The sequence below is a fragment of the Apodemus sylvaticus genome, chromosome 22, assembly GCF_947179515.1.
Source record: "Apodemus sylvaticus chromosome 22, mApoSyl1.1, whole genome shotgun sequence".
Taxonomy (NCBI): domain Eukaryota; kingdom Metazoa; phylum Chordata; class Mammalia; order Rodentia; family Muridae; genus Apodemus; species Apodemus sylvaticus.
This window is the reverse complement of record NC_067493.1, coordinates 9187904-9205578: the sequence shown is the minus strand read 5'-3', so window position 1 is coordinate 9205578 and position 17675 is coordinate 9187904. Positions and strand designations below refer to the sequence as shown.

Genomic DNA, 17675 nt, shown 5'->3' with positions numbered 1-17675 from the left:
CACACTTTGTCTCTCAATTTCCTCCCATCTGTATTTTAATCTGCCTTTTAAGAAGGCCTCACAGATGCTTTGAAATTTTATGAGGTCCCATATTTCAATTCTTGACCTAACAGCATAAGCTATTAGTGTTCTGTTCACGAAATTTCCTGAATGATTTGGGTTAGGAGTTTTATTTGTTTCGAATTTGCACTGACAGTTTTGTGAATCTCTACTAAGCTATCTTCTACCTCCATGAATCTCCCTTTTATCTCTTATATTTTGTTGGTGATGCATCTTCAATTCCTGACCTCTTTCCTAGGTTTTCCATTTCCACGTTTGACTCCATTGGTGCTTTCTTTATTGTTTTTACTTTCATCTGTTGGTTTCGGACAGCTTCATTCATTTCCTTCACCCATTTGATTGTGTTTTCTGCATTTCTTTAGGGATGCACTTGTTTCCTCTTTAAGTGCTTCTACCTGTGTACATCTTTCCCTGTATTTCATTCAGTGAATTATTTATATCTTCCTAAAAGGATTCTATTGTTTTCATGAGATAGGTCTGTTGGGTCAGTTGCTTAGTTGCCTTTGTGAAGAGGAACTTGAGGGATGTCTTCAGGCTATGATGTCTTCAGGAAAATGGACTAGCTGGCAATCTGCTCCAGAAGAAGGTGAGAGCTGCAAATCTGTGAGGAATAGGGAAAAAATCTCTAAAGTAAGTTCAGAAACCTGGGAGATTACTCAATCCTCTTTACTGAGGAAAATATACAAGTTTCTCTTCCCATAATGACGATGATATAGAAAACCCATCACAGGAAGGACATGCCCCCAAGATGACATCTGCATATCAGCTAATGTTACAGAACAATTGTGAGAGAGGACCAGGAGAACACCTCGTATCATTACCAGGACTATGATGGCCATGCTCACAGTGCTTCTGTACCTTGGTGAGATATGAACAGGGGGAGTGGACACTTATATCTGTAAGGGAACCTACTCAACAGCCAGGATTAATTTCACATGGACACCCTAGGGAATCCCCCTCTGTCTTTCAGTGTGAAAAGGTCTGAGAGAAAGTTTTCTTCCAGGTCTTATTGTGGAACCCAGGATGGCAGGACAGGCAGGTGAGTGTCTCTAGACATCCCTGGGTTTGTTCCTTCACTCTGATGAGAAAACCTCTTTTTTTTTACTCTCTAGTGAGTCAATTCCTCACAATGGTGATGGGGGGGTGGGAATGCATTTATGTGCTAATATCTTCATCCAGGGGAGGTTTCTGTGCTAAGATCTGGTGTCTAAAGGAAGATGTACTGGGACTCAACCTTTTGATTCTTCACAGGACACCTCCCAAAGCCCATCATCTGGTCTGAGCCTGGATCTGTGATTGCCTTACATACACCTGTGATTATCTGGTGTCAGGGTTGCTGGGAGACCCAGGATTATCATCTGTATAAAGAGCAAAATGGATATCCTTGGGATACTCAATTCCCTCTGGAAACCAGGAGTAAGGCCAAGTTCAACATTCATCACATGACAACTGCCTATGCAGGTATCTATAAGTGTTATTATAGGAGCACTGTTGGACTTTCAGAGCACAGTGATGCCCTGGAGCTGGTGGTGACAGGTTAGTGGACGCTCTGGGAACCATGTATGTGCTTTCTCCTGAGAAGGAGGTCTGTTCTCTAGGAGCTCTTCTCTCAGAGTCCAGTCCTAGAAGACAATATGAGTAACTCTTGTTCATTTCACATCCTTCACCTTGTATCCTAGGAGCACATGCAAAGCCCAGCCTTTCAGTCTGGCCGAGCATTAATGTGACTTCTGGAGTTTCCATAGCCTTTACTTGTAGCTTATACATGATATTTGGCAGATTCATTCTGATCTGGGAAGGAAAACAGCACCTCTCATGGACCCTGGACTCACAGCATCAGGACAATCAGCTATTCCACGCTACTTTTGTTCTGACTGCTGCTACTCTCAACCACAATAGAATGTTCATATGCTATGGCAGTTATAAGAATCCACCACAGGTGTGGTCAAAATCAAGTGACCCCCCCTTTACCTCATGGTCTCAGGTAAGCACCTCTTTCCCATAACCATTCAGTATTTTGGGTCACATGCCCTTTTTCCTACAATGACCTCTGGCCTAAAATAAGAGGGAGAAAACTGTAGGGTTAAAAATCCTGTTCAGTTCAAAAGACATTCACCCCTTAATATCGGAGTTGCAGTCAGAATCCCCCAATCCAAATGCCTTCCTCCTTGTCTCATTGTAAATTATCATTCCATTTAGCAATGGAAGTTGAGTGTGACACATAATTGACAAAGTGATCAGATGATGTCACTGTACTAGTTAGGTTCCTGTTTCTGTTGTAAAATGTGATCTGTATAAATCAACTTAGTGAGATAAGGATTTATTCCATATAATTTTGTGTGGTGCAACATGAAGGTAATTAGATGTAGACATGCAAGCAAGAATTGGAATAGGGATCTTGAAGGAGCACTGCTCAAACGTTTACTTGTCAATGGCTTGCAGTATTGTTTACTTCCACCATCAAGTTGTAACCTGTTCAGATTAGAATAAATCATGGTAGTCTGTGCTCTCATAGATCAATCAATCAAGAAAATCTTTCCACAGACATATATGCATTTTTCTCTATTGCAGCTGCCTCTTTCTAGATTTCTTTACCTTGTATCAAGTTAACAAAATCTAATTAGAACCATCTTCAGTGGCAGACAGATACTTTCCAGTTATATTTTGCTTTTATTTCTTAAAATCATGTGCCCAGACTCACGGTAATAGCTGCACACCAGGGAGTTTTGGTCCATGTGTTGCACAAGTTCAGTGGGACGGTTGTGGGTTTTGCAGAGACTCCATCCTCCCCATATATTCAATGCTAAGAATTTGTATATGTTAGATCAATCCTTTCCAGGATCAGGACCCTCTCCATACTTCTTCATGGGAGTCATATTGAAGGGGAATATAAGGACAGAGAAAAAGAAGGGAGGTTATTGGAGAAGGGGTGGAGAGAAAAAGGGTTATGGGACATATGGGGAGGGGGATCCGGGAAAGGGGAAATCATTTGGAATGTAAACAAAGAATATAGAAAATAAAAATATTAAAAAAAAGAATTTGTATATGATTGATGGACTGGACTGTGATCCTCATGGAGATCCAAGAACCTGGATCCAAAACTATTTTGTCTGCAACAGGGAGATATTTTTTTGTAATTAGTGTCCAAATTGAGATAGAAAGAAACAGAACATAGTAAAGTGTTGTGAACTCTAATGTTCATCTCTCTGTCAACCTCTGACAGACACCAAGGACCTGTCCACTAAGCCCACTGAAGATGGTAAGTGAGGCCCTCCTGGCAGTGAGTATAACAAGAATCGAGGTCACTATGCATTGGTGAATCTGCCTCTGAATTTGAGAAAGTGGACTTATTTGCGACTGAGGTTATATGTTCCTTACTCAGCTCAGGAACAATACCTCTGTCTACCTAAATTTCAGACCCCCCTTTACAAGAACTTCTGATCACTTGCGTTCCTGAAATTTCTGATACAGTGTCTTCCTAGGCTCCAGCTTCTTAGACAAATTTTATTAAGTAATAATGGAAGATAAAATTGTTGCTTTGATATTCAGCAATGGGGAAAATCCTCTTTCTCTGAGTCATTTCCTTGATCTCTGCTCGTGTAAAGGAGCATGTGTGCTCACGCCTTCAGTTTACTCCCTGTGATTCCCATGGGTGTGACATCTCAGGTGAGGAAGGAGACCCTTCCGTGGAATCCCAGTTCTGAAATGACTGTGCCCCCTTTGCCACAAGGATGGTGACATGCGACACTGTAGCTGACTCAGATCTGAGGCTAGGCCCTCACCTGTTTTCATGCTCAAAAAGCTTATGAAGTTTCATGAGAAGGCTGGAAGTCAAGTACTGAGTTTTGACTTACTTTTATGAATTATTATTATTATTATTATTATTATTATTATGTATTTTTCAAATACACTATTTATAATCATTTTAAGTGACCTGGACCAAGTAAACTTATCTCTGTGAGCCTTGATATACTCACCTATAGCTGACTGGGAAAACATACAATTCCAGGTGGAATGATTGTGATGTTGAGGGCCACAAATGGGCTAGGCACATAATAGGTTCTCAGGTAAACAATATCCTTCTCTCACACCTAATATCAATTATGCCTAAGGATTAGGAACACACTGGAAGGTTATGACTGGAGTCCTGGCATTGTTCCTCCTCCTGCTTTTCTTCCTTCTGATCTGTCTCATCCTCATCCGACACTGGTGTTGGTGCAAAAAGAAGGCCGAGAACACTGCTGGAGCCGAGGGAATGGTAATCAGGGTGAGTATAAAACATGGCGACCATGAAGAGGAAGCTTACAGACTCCCCACAAGCTGAGGTAGCCTTGGAAGGCCCTGGCAGGAACTGTGTAGTGGATTAAATTCCTAAAGGAACTCAACTGACTAAAGGAAATGTGGGATTGAGCCGGGACTTACTTCACTCCTGGTCATACCCCTGCCTCACGTGCTTCACTCCTGGTCATCCCCCTCATCCCAGTTATTGTCTCCTTGCAGCAGACCCCACCTGATGAGGACGCGCAGGGGATCGTGTACGCCCAGGTGACACCCACCAGGCTTCCCAGGGTAGGAATCCATTCTTTTCCCCCTGTCAGGTAACTTTTCTCTCAGGTTCAACCCAAGACACCCCCACAGCTGGGCCACGTCCTCAGTCAGGCCACGCCCACACCTGAGCCACGGTCCCTAAGTTACTAACACTAGACGCACCTTCTTCCAATCCTGTGCCACTCCAGGACACAACATCCAAAGAGAACCAGGCTGTGACCTACGCCCAGCTCTGCAGCCAGACACAGGAACAGAATCACAGCTGAGACCAGCAGGCCTCACCCACACTGTAGCAATGTCTGCACCATAGCCGTGCCCACACCGGAAACATGCCCACAGCTAAGACCAACAGGCATCCGACATCATTAATTTTACTCTAGTGTTCTACAAAGTACCAATTCCATGAAAAATTTTCACTATTGCTGTGTAGTTCAGCTTGAGATTAGGGACTATGATTCTCCTAGAACTTCTTTTATTGTTGAGAATTGTTTTCGCTATCCTGGGTTATGTTCTTATTGCAAATGAACTTGAGAATTGCTCTTTCTGACTCTATGAGGAATTGAGTAGAAATTTTCGTAGGGATTTCATTTAATGTATAGATTTCTTTCAGCATGATGGCCATTTTTATCAAACCATTCCTACCATTCCATGAGGATGGAAGATCTTTCCATCTCCTGAATTCTTCTTTAATTTCTTATTTCAGAGACTTTAACTCTTGTCATACAGATCTTTTACTTGTTTGGTTAGAGTTACAGCAAAATACGTTATATTGTTTATGATTATTGTGAAGAGTGTTGTTTCAATAATTTCTTTCTCAGACTATTTCTTCTTTGAGTATAGGAAGGTTGCTGATTTGTATTAGTTGATTTTATATCTGTTCATTTTGATGAAACTGTTATCAACTCTAGGAGTTCTCTGATGGAATTTTTTGAGGTCATTTAAGAATGCTATCATATCATCTGTAAATATTGATATTTTGAATTTTCCTTTATAATTTGCATCTCTTTGACCTCTCTTTGCTGTCTAATTGCTCTGAATAGAACTTTGAGTACTTTACTGAATAATGGTGGAAAGAGTGGGCAGCCTTGTCTAGACCCTGGTTTTAGTGGGATTGCTTAAAGTTTCTCCCTATTTAGTTTAATGTTGGCTACTGGTTTTCTGTATATTGCTTTTACTATGGTTAGTTACGTGCCTTGAATTCCTGATTGTTACAAGTCTTTTATCATGAAGAGATGTTGGATTTTGACAAATGCTTTCTCAGCATATACTGAAATGATCATGTGTCCATTTTCTTTGAAATTTTTTATATAGTAGATTATGTTGATAATTCCTTACATTGAACCATCCCTGCTTCCATGGGATGAGGCCTACTTAATGGTTATGAACATCTTGTTATACTCTTGAATTCAGTTTTTGAGGATTTAATTAAGTACATTTGCACTGAGGTTCATATGGGAAATTGGTCTGAAGTTCTCTTCCTTTGTTGGGTCTTTGAGTGATTTTGGTATTGACATAACTTTGGATTCATAGATCAAATTTGATATTATTCCTCCTGTTTCTATTTTGTGGAATAGGTGGGAGTATATTGGTATTGGGCATCTTTTGAAGATCTGATAGAATTATGTACAAAAATTGTCTTGTCCTGAACATTTTTTTTTGGTTGGGAGGCTATTAATGATGGCTTCTATTTTGTGGGGGCACGGTTATGGGACTGTTTAGACCATTAATTTGATCCCGATTTAAATTTGTTTTTGGTATCAGTCTACAAAACTGTCCACTTCATCCAGGTTTTTCAGTTTTGTTGAGTGTAAGCCTTTGCATTAGGTTCTGATGATTTTTTGAATTTCCACAGTTTCCATTATTATGTCTCCCTTTTCATTTGTGATGTTGTTTATTTGGATCCTGTCTCTGTGCCTTCAGGTTAGACTATCTAAGGGTTTATATACCTTATTGATATCATGCAAAGACCAACTTCTGTATTTGTTGATTCTTTGTACAGATCTATTTATAACCATATCTATTAATGTCCCATATATCTATTTATGGGTCATTATACTTATGATGTATACATGAAATAGACACACACACATACACACTCATACTTTGTAATATTATTTATTGTCTCAGTTTCCCTCATCCATGTGTAGTGTGCCATGTACTGCTGGATTCAGGAAAATTCTTCAGGAAGGAACAGCAGACTGCTGCTTTGATTGTGTTCAGTGCCCAGAAAATGAGGTTTCCAGTGAAACAGGTACATGCTTGGATGCTAAGGAAAACTTGATGAATTTGAAGACATTATCGTTCCAAACTAGAAATATGATATGGCCTAAATGAAACTGAAGTTCTAAAATCTCTGTGTTTCAGAGGTTTATCAATTATATAGTATTAACTTCTTTTTTACCCAGCAAAAAAACTTAAAATATCCTCCACAAATAATGAATCCCTCAAAATGTGATTGTTACTGATTTTATATTATGTAGAAAATGTTTAGGAAGACAAACCTGTGTAACAATTTTAAACAAAAATTATAGGCATAATCTATGCATATTCTTACTCTACTTTGATACATTGTACAAAGAAAGTTGATTACATGACCAGTCCACAATTTTTCCCTCCATCACCAGCTTAGTCCTTGGTAAAGGCCAGATGCTCAGGGTAAAGGCTGCTTAATGAAATATATTTTAAGAGCTTAGATGGTTTGAGGCATTAAATGTTTACTATCAAACAATTAGGACAAGAGTGAAGATTTCAAGAATGCAACAAGCCTGCACATTGCCCTTGTCCATGAGTAGTGAAATTAAGGTTTGAGGAATTATATAATCTGAGATTGTGAAGAAAATTTTTCATCATATTTTTCTTTCCTTTTTGTTTAATAAATGCTTTTAGCTGTTCCATTCCCAATGATGGTGTTTTGTTCTATCACAAAGCATAGTTTATTGGAGAATAATTATTAACTACATAACTATGATACCTTATAATGGCTTATTGTTTTTCACCAGCAGATATGGAACAGTGTGTGAGGTGTCCAGATGATAAGTATGCCAACTTAGAGCAAACCCACTGCCTCCAAAGAGCTGTGTCATTTCTGGCTTATGAAGATCCATTGGGAATAGCTCTAGGCTCCACTGCTCTGTCCTTCTCAGTCATCACAATTCTAGTACTAGTCACTTTTGTGAAGTACAAGGATACTCCTATTGTGAAGGTCAATAACCACATTCTCAGCTACATCCTGCTCATCTCTCTAGTCTTCTGTTTTCTCTGTGTTCATTGCTCTTCACTGGACATCCCAACCAGGCCACCTGCGTCCTGCAGCAGACCACATTTGGAGTATTTTTCACAGTGGCCATTTCCACAGTGTTGGCTAAAACCATAACTGTGGTCATGGCTTTCAAGATCACTACTCCAGGGAGAAGAATGAGAGGGATGCTGACATCAGGGGTACCTAACTTTGTCCTTCCCATTTGTACCCTGATCCAACTTGTTCTGTGTGGAGTCTAGTTGGTAATGTCTCCTCCCTTTATTGACAGAGATATACAATCTGGACATGGGAACACTGTCATTACTTGCAACAAAGGCTCAGTCATTGCCTTCCATGTTGTCCTGGGATACTTGGGTTCCTTGGCTCTGGGGAGCTTCACTGTGGCTTTCCTGGCTAGGGACCTTCCTGACAGATTCAATGAAGCCAAGTTCCTAACTTTCAGCATGCTGGTGTTTTGCAGTGACTGGATCACCTTCCTCCCTGTCTACCATAGCACCAGGGGGAAGATCATGGTGGTTGTGGAGGTCTTCTCCATCTTGGCTTCCAGTGCAGGGTTGTTACGGTGTATCTTTGTCCAAAAGTGTTATGTTATTTTAGTTAGACCAGATTCAAATTTTGTACAGAAGTACAAAGACAAATTGCTTCATTGAAACTTTCATAGTAGGAAAATGTTAGATGATACTCAACATATTTTATTTGCATTAACCAAAATAGAATTTAGTCCTAGAAAATTTTTACATAGTTAACAAATTTGAGTTTACAAATAGGGCAGCACTATCCACTGTGACACCAATTAACAAAGTTTGGCGTAACATGGTTTCATTCATAAGTCCACAGTACTGACGATATTGAGAACTGGAAATCTCAACTGAGGAATGGCTACTTTCATTTTGAGATGTGGTTTTGTGTGTAAGCCATGTACTTAATAAATGATTAATGAAAGGTGACCCTACTGACTGTGGACAGTACCTTCTCTGAGCGAGTTGTTCATGGAGTGATAAGAAATAGGACTGCAGACAACAGTGACATGAAGCCACTAATCAACATTATTCCATGTGATTTCACGGAGTGCTTGCATCCAATTTCATGCCTGGGCTTCAATTCAATATACTGTGACCAAGGTACATGAGTGAAAAACACTTTTCTCATATGTTTCCTTGATCAATATATTTTTAAAAGCAACAGAATCTAAGACTTCACCGAAATGGTAATTTTCCTCTGTTTGGATTTGGAAAATCATAGATTCCTGTTGCAATAATAGGCACTGATTTGTAAAGAGGAACAAGTGTGAGTGTTTGCAGAGTGTGTAGCATTGACAGCATTGCATATGACAGGACAGAAGCACTAGACTTTGGAATAGCTTTAAATGTACTCAGAACATAATAAGAATATCAAATAATGTACAAAGAAGGGAACATTTTAAGAAAAGGACAAAGGGGTTGAGATTGTGCCTGCAAGATAAGGCTCTGTCAATTTATGTACAAAGACACAATTTCATTAGGAAATGAAGATGTTTCATTAAATGAGAAAAATCACTAATGAAAATGCCCCACACAAAACCCTCGACCACAGTAAGTTAGGTGGATTTGATGACAACATAAATCACTCTAGGTGATGGGTCTCATCATACATTTTATCAAAATATGAGTACTAAAGATTATTTCAGTTTAATATTGTACACACATGAACATATAAACACATGTACACTATTATTTCTTTACATCCGGTGTTGAAGATCAGTGTAATTTTTCCCTCAGAGCACTATTTGCTGTTTCATATCTTAAATAAGATTTGGGAGTTTATTTTTGACACTGTCATTTAATTTCTTTTTGTTTACATTTCCTGTCTCCCAAACACACTTTGTACTCCCTGCACGCCTAAAATGTGCATGGCCTCTTAGGCCTCATCTCATTGATTGTTACTGAATGTGTGTATATTTCCATATATATACTATACACACACATTATATATATATATATATATATATATATATATATATATAATAGTACACATGCATATACAGATTCAGATACACATATTACAGAGACTGTGTAAAATTGCGTGTATTTATCTTCTATTATGGTTGCCAAGCAGTGCTTGCTGACAGTCTGGTATAGCTGTCTCCTGAGAGCCTCTTCCAGAGCCTGACATATGCAGAGGCGGATGCTGGCAGCCAATCATTGAATTGATCACTGCATCCATAATGGCTGAAATAGAGAAAGGACTGAAGGAGCTGAAGGGGTTTGTAACCCCATAGGAAGATCAATAATATCAACAAACCAGAGCTCCCAGGGTCTAAACCACTAACCAATGAGTACACATCGAGGGAGCCATGGCTCTGGTATTATATGTAGCAAAGGATGGCCTTGGGCATCAATGGGAGAATAGGCCCTTGGTCCCATGAAAGCTCAATGTCCCAGTGTAGGAGAATGTCAGGCCAAGGAGGCATGAGTGTGTGTGTGTGTGTGTGTGTGTGTTATTTTATTTTATTTTATTTTATTTTATTTTATTTTATTTTATTTTATTTTATTTTTTGAGACAGAGTCTATGTGGCTCTGGCTGTCCTGGAACTCATTATGTAGACCACAGATCTATCTGCCTCTGTCTCAAGAATGCTGAGATTAAATCAAGTGCCATCAGGCCTGGCCATAGAGGTTTATTATACTCTCAGGCCTTCCCACCCAGAGCTCAGTTCTTAATTTCCAAAGCTCAGCAGGACCGATCCCTGGCCTGTCTATTCCTGTTCCAGAACAACCCATCCATTCCTAGACTGTGTGAAGTTCTCCTATGTCCCAGGAGTTGCACTGGAACTGGTGCTGTTTCAGACATGGCTGTCACCATGACAGCAGCTTGGACTGGTCTCCCGCCACTCTCTGCCCTGCTAGGACTTCTCAACACGATTGTGTGTGTGTGTGTGTGTGGTGTGGAGGTGTTGGTGACAGCCTTGGAACACAGCCTCAGCAGAGTAGCACTTGACTGAGAGCCATCCGAGTGATCATGCCGGAGCCATGAGTTCTAGAATGCATTCTATTCCCACCTTGGAACAGACCAGGCAGTGTTGCTGACTGAACTGTGCTTTAAGGTCGGCCAATGGTCAAGCCTGTGTGGCAGCAGGGACCTTTCTTCTGCAGGAGGGGAACCTGGTCACAATGTAATGAGTAAGTCCCATTCCGAGTGTGTATGTGTGTACATTGTGTGTGCAGAATGACTGCCACTCAAAGCATTCTGACCACAGTCTTGCTGTGGGACTTCACACTCATGAGATGTGTAACTCTTCAGGCCTCTCTGCTGACAAATATTCATCAAGGATGCACCTTGTGCCTGCGTTTCCATCAGTGTGTGTACAGAAAGCAGATGCTGTGAGAAGATTTGTTGAGGAGGCCCCGCTTCCCGCCCCTGAGTGAGGCTGTTTAGAAAGGTGTGGGATTGAGGCCACACAGGATGAAACAATAATTTGTGGTTCAGGGGCAGCCACTCTGTTACCGGATCCAGCCCTCACAACACAATCATCATGGCAAGCTTTCAGTGTATACTTGTGGGAAGTCCACCTGAAAGGACCTTTAGCTAAGGGACTTCCCTGCTCGTGTGTGTGTGTGTGTGTGTGTGTGTGTGTCTGTGTGTGAGTGTGTTGTTTTGTGTGTGTGTTAGTGTGTGTTTGTATGTGTTTGTGTGTGTGTGGTTTTGTGTGTGTTTGTGTGCGTGGTTTTGTGTGTGTTTTGTGTTTTTGTGTGTTTGTGTGTGTTTTTATGTGTGTTTGTATGTGTGTATGTGCATTTGTGTCTGAGTTTGTGTGTGTGCTTCTGTGTGTGTTTGTGTGTGAGTTTGTGTTTGTGTGTGCACATGTGAGCATGCATGCATTTGCTGGGAAGAAATCAGAAGAAACACTACCTTCTTTAGCTTACTTTCCTTTTTTCTCTCATTCTCAGGGTCCCCATGGATCACACTCAGCAGAAGTCTGGAAGCAGTGGGTGTGCAGTGAGGTTTTGTGGGTCTGTTATATGGGGCAGATGGCCAAAAGGAAAGAAACTGGAGCAGATGTGGGTACCTGGGACAGTGAATTCACGATATAAAGATTCATGTTAAGCAACACACTGGGCAACAACTCAGATTGTGTGGGGACAAGGATCCTAAGCAATATAGACCTTCTACAAATAATTGTGGAACACTATATGGAAAAAAAAGGAAATGATAGAAAAGATAAAGCACTATGTACCATTATTTTGTGAGGAAACTATGTAGGGAAAGAAGAAAAATTTACCCAAAATAATCTAGGCATCAAAGAGTGTGTTAATGGGTGTGTCAGCACACCTAATCCTCATGAGAACACTGAATGTTGAATTAGACAAAGGGGCACCTGCTCTTAAGTCAAGATTTGAAACAATGAATAGCTATATTCCAATAATCCATCAGTAATAAATACCAGTCAATCTTGCAGGTCATTTCTCTCACTGGGCATCAGGTGAGTGGGCAGACTCTCTGATTTCTTTCCTACTTCTTGATAATAATAGTTGGAGGGAGGAGGTTAGGGGACTACCCCAGCCTCTGTAGGTGGAGGAACACAAGTCAACTGGCAGAGTTAGACGGTATAGAGAATGCACAGACAAGGCTGAAGACCAAAAAAAGAGAGAATGCCTTCAATCCAGTGAGACATCAAAGATTTTGGCAAATGCTTGAAATTTCTGCTCCCTGGATCTCAGCTCTCCCATTATCTTGTAGAGATTTTGGCATGTAAGCAGCTATATACTTTGTCTGCCTAACTATACAGGCTTATGGTAACATCAAAGATGGCCTGGCCAGGCTTGTTAACAACTGCACAGGGCACAACGTGGCTTAGGAGCCGCCAATCATGCAGCTACAGAAAACAGGAAAAATGGCGCAGTCCCCAAGCACTCATATGCAGTGTTCATAATCAGATGCCCTGTCATGAATTCTAGGCACATGACTGTGGATTAAATAGTTGTCTATTGCAAACCATCATCAACAGACTGAACAATTCATCCAACTGAAAGACTGAAACAATCCTGAGTTGGAAAAATACCCAGTCCGTGATCCTGACAGTTGTTTGGCTGAATTAGAGATATGTTTGACACCCAATCTGCTGATTCAGGAAGCTTACGGTGTGTCATTCTCACAGACATGGTTCTCAGAGGAGATCTGAGAATGTAATGTGTCAAAATAATAATTTGCTCTGTGTTACTGTAGTCTGATAGCCACTGTACCTAGAACAACAAACTGTGAGTAAAGTGTTGAAGTGATATAAACTGTGAAATATTTCCTACCTGACTCTTTATGGTCTCCTTATGTCCGCGTGTTATACCACAATGGCCAGTAACAGGGAAATACAAAAATTCATGGCAGAATAGCTTTGGACTAGCCATCTCCAGTCTTAGGTGATGGACAAACAAATGTACTAGAATCCTCACCTTTCAGTAATTATGATAAGCAGGGAAGTCCATTAACTTCACAGTGGCACAATTGCCACTCCTGGGAATCCAGGCTCACAGATGCCTACCCAAGGAATTTTCACATCACTGTTCCATGACTCACTGTACCTTTCCCAGGACCACATCTTCCTCACTGGTTTACAGTGAGATGGAAAGCCAGCTTCCTTCGTCCTCTCTCTCATTTCTCTAAGCTCCCCATTCTCACTCTCAAGTACACTCCTCCTCCATCTCACAGACAAAAATATGGGTGAACTCTCTAGGGACTAATTGAAAGCCCTGAGATCAGTGGGTGTTGTGACATTACTGGTGACATCACAGGGGATGCCCAGAGCTCTCCAGGATACACTAGAATGTTCAGACAGGGGATTGTTTATGTCATGGGGAACAGGCCTTTTCTTCCTGTTAATGCTCTCCCTCTACTGAACAGAAGCTGAGGAGCCCATCCTGGGAGACTCTCTTGGATCACAAATGTTGATCACCTCCATTTCAAAAGCCAGAGGCCTCAGCCACTGAGATTTGTCAGTGTCAGAACAATGGGAAAGTGCTGTGCTTTATTTCCAAATGTGTTAGCTGTGGAGACCTGGGTCAGGATGGAGAGAAGAACCAGCCCATCACGTTGGCAGCAGAAGACTTGAGATGTCCACTTTCTTCCTAGGCTTTGGCCGCATGAACTTGTTAGAAGGCAGTTCCAGGGTCACCTTCAGCATGTGGAGATTCAGGACGGAAGGGACGTTCTCAGGACAGTCTTGCTTGGAGATGAAGCCTGTGGACAGGGATCAGGAAAACAAGATGACTCAGATCTGACACTGTGACTGAGAGATGAAAACAAAGGGTATAGTGCATTCTCTGTATTCCCTGCTCTGTCAGTCAGGCTGTGAGAGACTCATCTCACCAGACACTCACCAACAGTTGTGTGTCCAAATTTGTCAGCAAATGTCCAAATCCTCCTTTTCCCAAACAGCTCTCTTTTGCCCCTTAGCCCCTTCCAACCTATTCTATAACTGAATTAACCACAGTATACCCCACCTGACTGTGTCTAAGTGTCTTCTAAATGTCCCAAATCTAACAACACCCAGCCACTCTATGCAGATCACAGCTCCTATTATCCAGAAGATGAGTGTTTTCTGGAGAGAGATAATGACCACCAAGCCTGAGTATGGACAGTGATCTCTAGCCTGGTCTCTAGAGTCCTTCCTTGCATGGGAAGGATATAGCTGCTAAGTTCTATGTGGACATATAGTGATACATTTCATATTTTCATGGAAAAGACAACTTTTGCCCCGATTGTTAAGAATCCTAATTGCAATCTCAAAATCAATCCAGAATTAGCTCACCTGTGATCCTAATCTGGAGGCTCAGAGATACAAGTTTCTCACCTGGATCTTGGCGAGGAGATTTTGAAGCATGGAGTCCGTGAATTCCAGAAGATTAACACAAGGAGATCTCCAAGTTCAAGATTATGTGGGATTAAAGTCACAGAAGCACATTGCTTTAGTAGTCTCTGTGGAGACTGACAGCCTTAAATCTGGGCCAAGTCCCCAGCTGGAGACTGACAGCCTTTAATCTGAGCCATGTCCCCTTCTGGAGACTGACAGCCTTAAATCTGGGCCACACCCTCTCCTGGAGACCTGCATAAGGACATTGGAAGGAGGCAGACACTCTTTTTTGCCTGCTAGCCTCATGGGACTGAGTGACTGCTAGATCCTTAGACGTCCATCTAGAGCTACAGCTGACCAAGGTTGGGGAGTTGGACTGCAGACTGTGAGTCCTTAAGAAACTCCCTAAATATATAGAGACTCCCCATGTGTTCTGTGACTCAGAAGAACCCTGACTTATAAAAGCATTGTGATGAGACAGTGGAGCAATGAGTTTGGACATTGGGGTATTGTGATGGGAGAGTGGGGCATTGTGATGGGACAGTGGGGCACTGTGATGGGACAGTGGGGTATTGTGATGGGACAATGGGGCATTGTGATGTGACATCGGGGCATTGTGATGTGAAAATGCATCATTGTGATGGGACAGGGGGCATTGTGATGGGAATTTGGGTCACTGTAATGTGATAGTGGGGCTCTATGATCAGAGAATGAGACATTGTGATGGAACAGTGGGGCATTGTTATGGGAGAGTGGAACATTGGTTTGGGACAATGGGGCATTGTGATGTGACAATGTGTCATTGTGATGGGACAGTGGGGAATTGTGATGGGACAGTAGGGTACTGTGATGGGACAATGGGGCACTGTGCTGGAACAATGGGGCATTGTGATGGGACAGTGGGGCACTGTGATGGGACAGTGGGGCACTGTGATGGGACAGTGGGACACTGTGATGGGACAGTGGGGCACTGTGATGGGACAGTGAGGCACTGTGAAAGGACAATGGGACATTGTGATGTGACAATGGGGCATTGTGATGGGACAATGGGGAATTGTGATCAGACAGTGGGGCATTGTGATGGGACAATGGGGAATTGTGATCAGAGAGTGGGATATTAGGATGGGACAATGGGGCATTGTGATGTGACAATGTGTCATTGTGATGGGACAGTGGGGCATTGTGATGGGACAGTGGGACATTGTGATAGGACAAAATACCAGTATGCCAACACAGAACACAACAAATTGCATTCACAAACGTATGATGTTTCCAAGCTATGAAGACCCCTGGGGTATGGCACTTGCCTTAATAGTCTTCTGTTTCTCTGCATTCACAGCTGTGGTACTCTGTGTCTTTTTTAAGCACCATGATACCCCTATTGTGGGGGCCAATAACAGAATCCTAAGCTACCTATTACTCGTGTCACTCATGTTCTGTTTTCTGTGCTCCTTTTTCTTCATTGGCCATCCTAACAGAGCGACCTGTATTTTACAGCAAATCACATTTGGAATTGTGTTCACTGTGGCTGTTTCCACAGTTCTGGCCAAAACAATCACTGTGGTTCTGGCTTTCAAAATCACAGACCAAGGAAGAAATTTGAGAAACTACCTAGTATCTGGGACACCCAACTATCTTATTCCCATATGTTCCCGATTCCAATGTATTCTGTGTGCAATATGGCTAGCAGTTTCTCCCTCCCTTTGTTGATATTGATGAACACAGGGGCTCAGTTACTGCATTCTACTGTGTCCTAGGATACTTGGCCTGCCTGGCCCTTGGAAGCTTCACTGTTCCTTTCTTTGCAAGGAATCTGCCTGACACATTCAACAAAGCCAAGTTCTTAACCTTCAGCATGCTAGTGTTCTGCAGTGTCTGGGTCACCTTCCTCCCTGTCTACCATAGCACCAAGGGCAAGATCATGGTTGCTGTGGAGATCTTCTCCATCTTGGCATCCAGTGCAGGGATGCTTGGATGCATCTTTGTGCTCATGATCTACATCATTTTAATAAGACCAGACAGAAATTCTATCCAAAAGATCAGGGAGAGATCATATGTTTGAATAAATTATTCAGGAATTCTGTCAAACATTGGCATATATCAATTATTGGATTCCAGTGCATGTATCTAGTTTTGAAATCACTCTCATTGTCACCTCTATTGATGACTAGAAATATCATATCTGACAATCTTCTGTACATTCTTCATAAAATCTTTACCCATTCACTTGCTTTGTTTACTCTGGAAGAAATAAAATTCTCAAATCCTTATTACAAATTTATTCATCGTATTGCTTTTGTGGATATTTCTCCCCTGTTATCTTCCAAGAAAATTTGATAAGAGAGTTGTATCTATGACCTTTTATAGAAAGTGAGTAACAGAACAGACATAGCTACAAATAGAAACCATATATCAAATCAAACATATAAATTAACTAAATAATCTACATAGATGAAATCAGAACACAATTTATTTCCAGTTGGAGCACATATATGACAGTGCACTGCCTGTTTTTTCACCTATTGTTCAATATATTGGCCATAGTCTGAGGCCGAAAATTTCTTTTTCTGCTCTAAAGTACAAAAATATTATATCCAACAATGTGCAGAAGCTGTGGACCCCAGTGGTTAAATTATGGAATAGCTGGAATAGGCTGACAAATAGGGTGACCCATAGGAAGACCAACAATCTCAACTACCCCAGATAACCAAGATCTCTCACACACTATGCCACTAACCAGGCAGCATAAACCAGCTGACAAGAGGCCCTCACATATATGGTATATGACGGCCTGGTTTGACCTCAGTGGGAGAAGACACATTGACCACCTGAGAATTGGTCGGACCCAGGAATTGTGAAGGTCTGAGAGTTGTGAGGTGTGGATATCCTCTTGGAGATGGGGGAGGAGGTATGGGAAGAGGAAGAGTCAGGGGGCAAATGAGGAGGGCGATAACTACATAACTTTAAATAATAAAGATTAAGGAATTA

General features: G+C 41.5%; 2 pseudogenes; both read left to right on the top strand.

Moving 5' to 3' along the window:
* Positions 1-888: 888 nt before the first annotated feature.
* Positions 889-4874, top strand: LOC127673266 (leukocyte immunoglobulin-like receptor subfamily B member 4A; annotated as a pseudogene).
* A 797-nt stretch (positions 4875-5671) lies between these two features.
* LOC127673265 (vomeronasal type-2 receptor 116-like) lies at positions 5672-16749 on the top strand (annotated as a pseudogene).
* Positions 16750-17675: the final 926 nt, after the last annotated feature.